Here is a 5,161-nt window from a genome sequence, read left to right as displayed (position 1 = left end):
TTTTACCTCCTATTTGATAGGAATTACTGTTTCTTTGAAAGGTCAAACTGCACTGAAATTAAGATAATCCCTCCTTTCCTCATTCTGCTTGAAACCACATCCTTTGTTAGTTATATTTTCTTACGCAGCAACACTTGGACATGACTACAGCAAGAGTTTCCCTTTGGTGGAATTTCCATGGAGACACATGAAGTAATACTGCACAACTTCAAGTGAAGTGCACTGTCCCTTGACAATGGCATGTCTGGCCAAACCTTTAGTAACTGAAAATCTTAGAAAGTCTGAAAGTGAGTGAATGAAAATGGGCCTCTCCACATTTGGACAGGGCCTCTCCTGAAGCACACATTTGTGGAAAAAGTAATTATGAGAGACTAATGAACGCCAAAAACGGAATGGAAATTTTCTTGTTTAGGCCTGGAACGCTATGGCCTGGAGCCCTGTGGTTCTAACTGGATGAGCAAAGTGTGAGCAGAGATCAAAATAAAACACACATCATTTAGGGAACTCGATACTTAACCAGGTGTGCAGAGTAGTGGCAAACTGTACTTGTGTCAATTTGCTCAAATCCTGTCTTCACAAGAAAGTAAATTCCAACACGACCAGTGACTAGAGGAGGACTCATATCAAAGGACTTGAAAAAAGTCCAACACTGAATTTAGCCCAACACTGAATTTAGTTGAAAAGTGGCAGAGTCTGTTTGTCTTTCATGTTTTAATAGAAGAAACTTACAACACGTAATAGCTGTTACATGAATACCTTCAGAGCTTTTGGAGAGGTCTGAATCACTATGAGTGAGGGCTTCCCTGACTCACAAAGTTAAAAATAGTAAAACAAACAATTTGAAAAATAAATCAACCAATAAAATACAAACACTAAGTCCAAAGGGTTTCACTGGTTTTAAAACCACTTATGGAATGCACATCTATTGAACAGGCTTACTCTGCATTCTGCTTTACTCAGGCCCGGTACATGAGCAAGTGTGAAAGCAAAATTCAAAATGTTATGTGAAGTGACCATTTCATTGGTGAAACCATGACCCAATAGACATTTTCTCTTTTGAAACTTCGTACATTATCCATATATGTTCTCAAAGGGAAGGAATACACAGGATTTAGGCTGATTTTTTTTTTCAGTATTTTGTGTTCCACCAGATTTATTTGAAGATCTCCTGTCCTGCATCCACTGCCCAATGCAGAAGGCCACACATAGGACAACCAACATGAGATCTTCACTTCTACAGCCTGATTAAATCATCATGAGAATATACTTTTCCTTTCATCATCAAAGATTTTTACATCAGATTAACCAGCTCTCTTGCTTTCCCATGTTTTTCCCTGGTTTTTGTACCTTGAAATGTGTGTGCACTCTTCTCAGTCTTGATCTCCATCTTCCCCAATAGTTCCAAACATATTCATCTGGGAAACATGTAAAGATCTTATTCGGGGCTTGTTTCATTGTTTTCAAATATCTGCCCTTGATATTCAACTTCCACCACTGTCTCTCATATCCAAAGCTATGTGCTTGCAGAGAATTTCTGCTGACAACTTTCACAGAAAGCTCTTATACTGCAGGTCAATGATGCCAGCAAGTCTTGACTGAATAGCTTAGGGAACAGCACTCAGCCAAATGACAGATGTGACAAGGGAAAAGGGTATGCTCAAGGAAAGCACATGGCAGAGTTCATCTGCCAGGCCCTGGCCTATTTCATATCCCATTGAAAGTACATCCATGTGTAGATTGGCAAGCATTTCCATCCACAAATTCTGAGCAGTGAAGCCTTCAGAGAGAATATTGTGGCATACCAGGCCAAGAATATTCATCCTACTTAAATCTTGCCCTATAAGGTCCTCTGTGCCACTGAGGTCTCCATGGCAACGCCCAGCATTGTGACTCAGGTCTCCTACTGCACACTTGTATCTAGAGCCTAAACTCCAGCTCACAATGGTGCTCAGCTAATCACAGCCCAGTGTGGTTTCCAGGCCACCACAAGCTTGTGGATTTCTGTGAACTGTTTCAGCCCAACTCTGCAGCTTTCCACCTCATACAACCAAAGCCATTCCAATCATGCAGTATTTGATTAACCTCTCTATGTTGCCTCAGAATGTTTTTTACAGTTGTAGTGATCAAGAAAATTTGACATATTTTGAGAAGTGGAGGGAAGTAATTGGAAAACCTTTCGGTATGTCTGAGGTCTATGGGGTCCAAACTTGACTACCCCAGTATTTTAAATTTTCACGCCTAGTGCCTAAAATCCACCTCACAGTGATGTTCAGCCAATCTCAGCCCGGTGTGGTTGCCTGGCAACCACAAGCCTGTGGATTTCTGTGAACAGTTTCAGCCCAACTCTGCAGCTCTCCACCTCATACAACCACAGCCATTCCAATCATGCAGTATTTGATTAACCTCTCTAAGTTGCCCCCAAAATTTCTTTGAAGTTGTGGTGATCAAGCAAATTTGACATATTTTGACAAGTGGAGGGAAGTAATAGGCTCTGTCTTTAGCTCTGTTTGTGGTACATGGGGTCCTAACTTGACTATCCCAGTCTATTCAATTTTCAAACTTAGAAAGCCAAATGTTTCGGGGCAGGAAAGAAAATGCCACAATGATTTCGGTTCTGCCGAGTTTCTGGTGGCTTGGGAAGCAAACCTGCAAACCATACATGCAATCTCTGCTGGATTACTGCCACCATGGTAGTATCAGTTAGCATTAAAAGCCAGCAACCAGAAGATGAGTCCCCAAATCAAAGTGAATCCTTGCAGTGCATGAATATTTGGAGTGCCTGCTTCAACTATCCAGCTTCCTCGGGGTTCACATGTCTGCAATCGCTATTTCAAGGAGTTCTGCAGCCATTCCAGCATAACCCTGAACACTAAACATGAGATACTAGCTCAATACCAAACCAACATAATATTAGATAGCTTATCATCAGCAGGTTTTCCCAGAATTCAAATGTAACATGGTGAAATGGAAACCCTTAGAAACGGGATGCAATTGCCCCTTTCCCTAAAAATCCCAGGTATTTTCTCATGGCATGGAATATTTAGACTCCACAACTCATGTAGTGAACCCAGGGACCTGGACCAAGTGTGTCTAGTTTTCTGTTGTCCTCTTTTTGGAAACAGCATCTTATGTAGTTGTTGAAAGAGGCCTTGAGATAAATTCGTAGCCCAAGATGGAGTGGAACTCCCAAGGATCCATCCACCTCAGCCCCCAGATGGCTGGGATTATAGGCATGAGCCACCATGCCAAGCATGTGCACAGAGATTCTTACATAATTTGTGAAATCAAACTACTGGTCTATAGGTAGCTTCTGTGCTTCAGGCTTTAGGAATATGCCTCTCTTTGTTTTGGCTCCCCTTGTTCAGGTGTCCATTTCTATTGTGATAAGCTCCAAGGCCCGAGGCAGGGAGGTGGCTGCCCTTCCTCTGGTGTGTCCTTGGATCATTACTGTCCAGGTGAACAGGGTTCAAATATATTGGACCCTGTGTATTTGAAAAGGAAATGAGTAAAGATTCATGAGTTAATGTGGACATGCCAGGGAACTGAGGGGCCATGATAGAGACAAAACTTCAGGCCATGGGCTGAAGGCTGAGGCTTCTGTACCTCTAGCTTCTTGAATAGTGTTTACATGGGCCTGCTGAGCAATTGTGTACTCTCAAAAGGTATTTCATGGGTTTTGTTTTAATTTTTTTTTTTTTTTTTGCTTTGGTTTTTTACATGAAAGGAACAGTACCGTGGTTTGAAGAAGCTGGAGTGTCTTACCTAAGAGAAATTTGAAAAAAGGGACAATTCAGCAGCCAAGAATTTCTCTAATGCCCTTGGTGTTTTCAAAAAAGTGACATAAATTTGAGCGTGTCATGTCCATATCTCTTTACCAAAGATTTTACCTCCTATTTGATAGGAATTACTGTTTCTTTGAAAGGTCAAACTGCACTGAAATTAAGATAATCCCTCCTTTCCTCATTCTGCTTGAAACCACATCCTTTGTTAGTTATATTTTCTTACGCAGCAACACTTGGACATGACTACAGCAAGAGTTTCCCTTTGGTGGAATTTCCATGGAGACACATGAAGTAATACTGCACAACTTCAAGTGAAGTGCACTGTCCCTTGACAATGGCATGTCTGGCCAAACCTTTAGTAACTGAAAATCTTAGAAAGTCTGAAAGTGAGTGAATGAAAATGGGCCTCTCCACATTTGGACAGGGCCTCTCCTGAAGCACACATTTGTGGAAAAAGTAATTATGAGAGACTAATGAACGCCAAAAACGGAATGGAAATTTTCTTGTTTAGGCCTGGAACGCTATGGCCTGGAGCCCTGTGGTTCTAACTGGATGAGCAAAGTGTGAGCAGAGATCAAAATAAAACACACATCATTTAGGGAACTCGATACTTAACCAGGTGTGCAGAGTAGTGGCAAACTGTACTTGTGTCAATTTGCTCAAATCCTGTCTTCACAAGAAAGTAAATTCCAACACGACCAGTGACTAGAGGAGGACTCATATCAAAGGACTTGAAAAAAGTCCAACACTGAATTTAGCCCAACACTGAATTTAGTTGAAAAGTGGCAGAGTCTGTTTGTCTTTCATGTTTTAATAGAAGAAACTTACAACACGTAATAGCTGTTACATGAATACCTTCAGAGCTTTTGGAGAGGTCTGAATCACTATGAGTGAGGGCTTCCCTGACTCACAAAGTTAAAAATAGTAAAACAAACAATTTGAAAAATAAATCAACCAATAAAATACAAACACTAAGTCCAAAGGGTTTCACTGGTTTTAAAACCACTTATGGAATGCACATCTATTGAACAGGCTTACTCTGCATTCTGCTTTACTCAGGCCCGGTACATGAGCAAGTGTGAAAGCAAAATTCAAAATGTTATGTGAAGTGACCATTTCATTGGTGAAACCATGACCCAATAGACATTTTCTCTTTTGAAACTTCGTACATTATCCATATATGTTCTCAAAGGGAAGGAATACACAGGATTTAGGCTGATTTTTTTTTTCAGTATTTTGTGTTCCACCAGATTTATTTGAAGATCTCCTGTCCTGCATCCACTGCCCAATGCAGAAGGCCACACATAGGACAACCAACATGAGATCTTCACTTCTACAGCCTGATTAAATCATCATGAGAATATACTTTTCCTTTCATC

Source organism: Cavia porcellus, unplaced genomic scaffold, assembly GCF_034190915.1.
Source record: "Cavia porcellus strain 051 isolate PalLab524CR breed Dunkin Hartley unplaced genomic scaffold, mCavPor4.1 scaffold_82, whole genome shotgun sequence".
Classification (NCBI taxonomy): domain Eukaryota; kingdom Metazoa; phylum Chordata; class Mammalia; order Rodentia; family Caviidae; genus Cavia; species Cavia porcellus.
The sequence above is the reverse complement of the archived record's forward strand: the minus strand, read 5'-3'. Positions refer to the sequence as shown.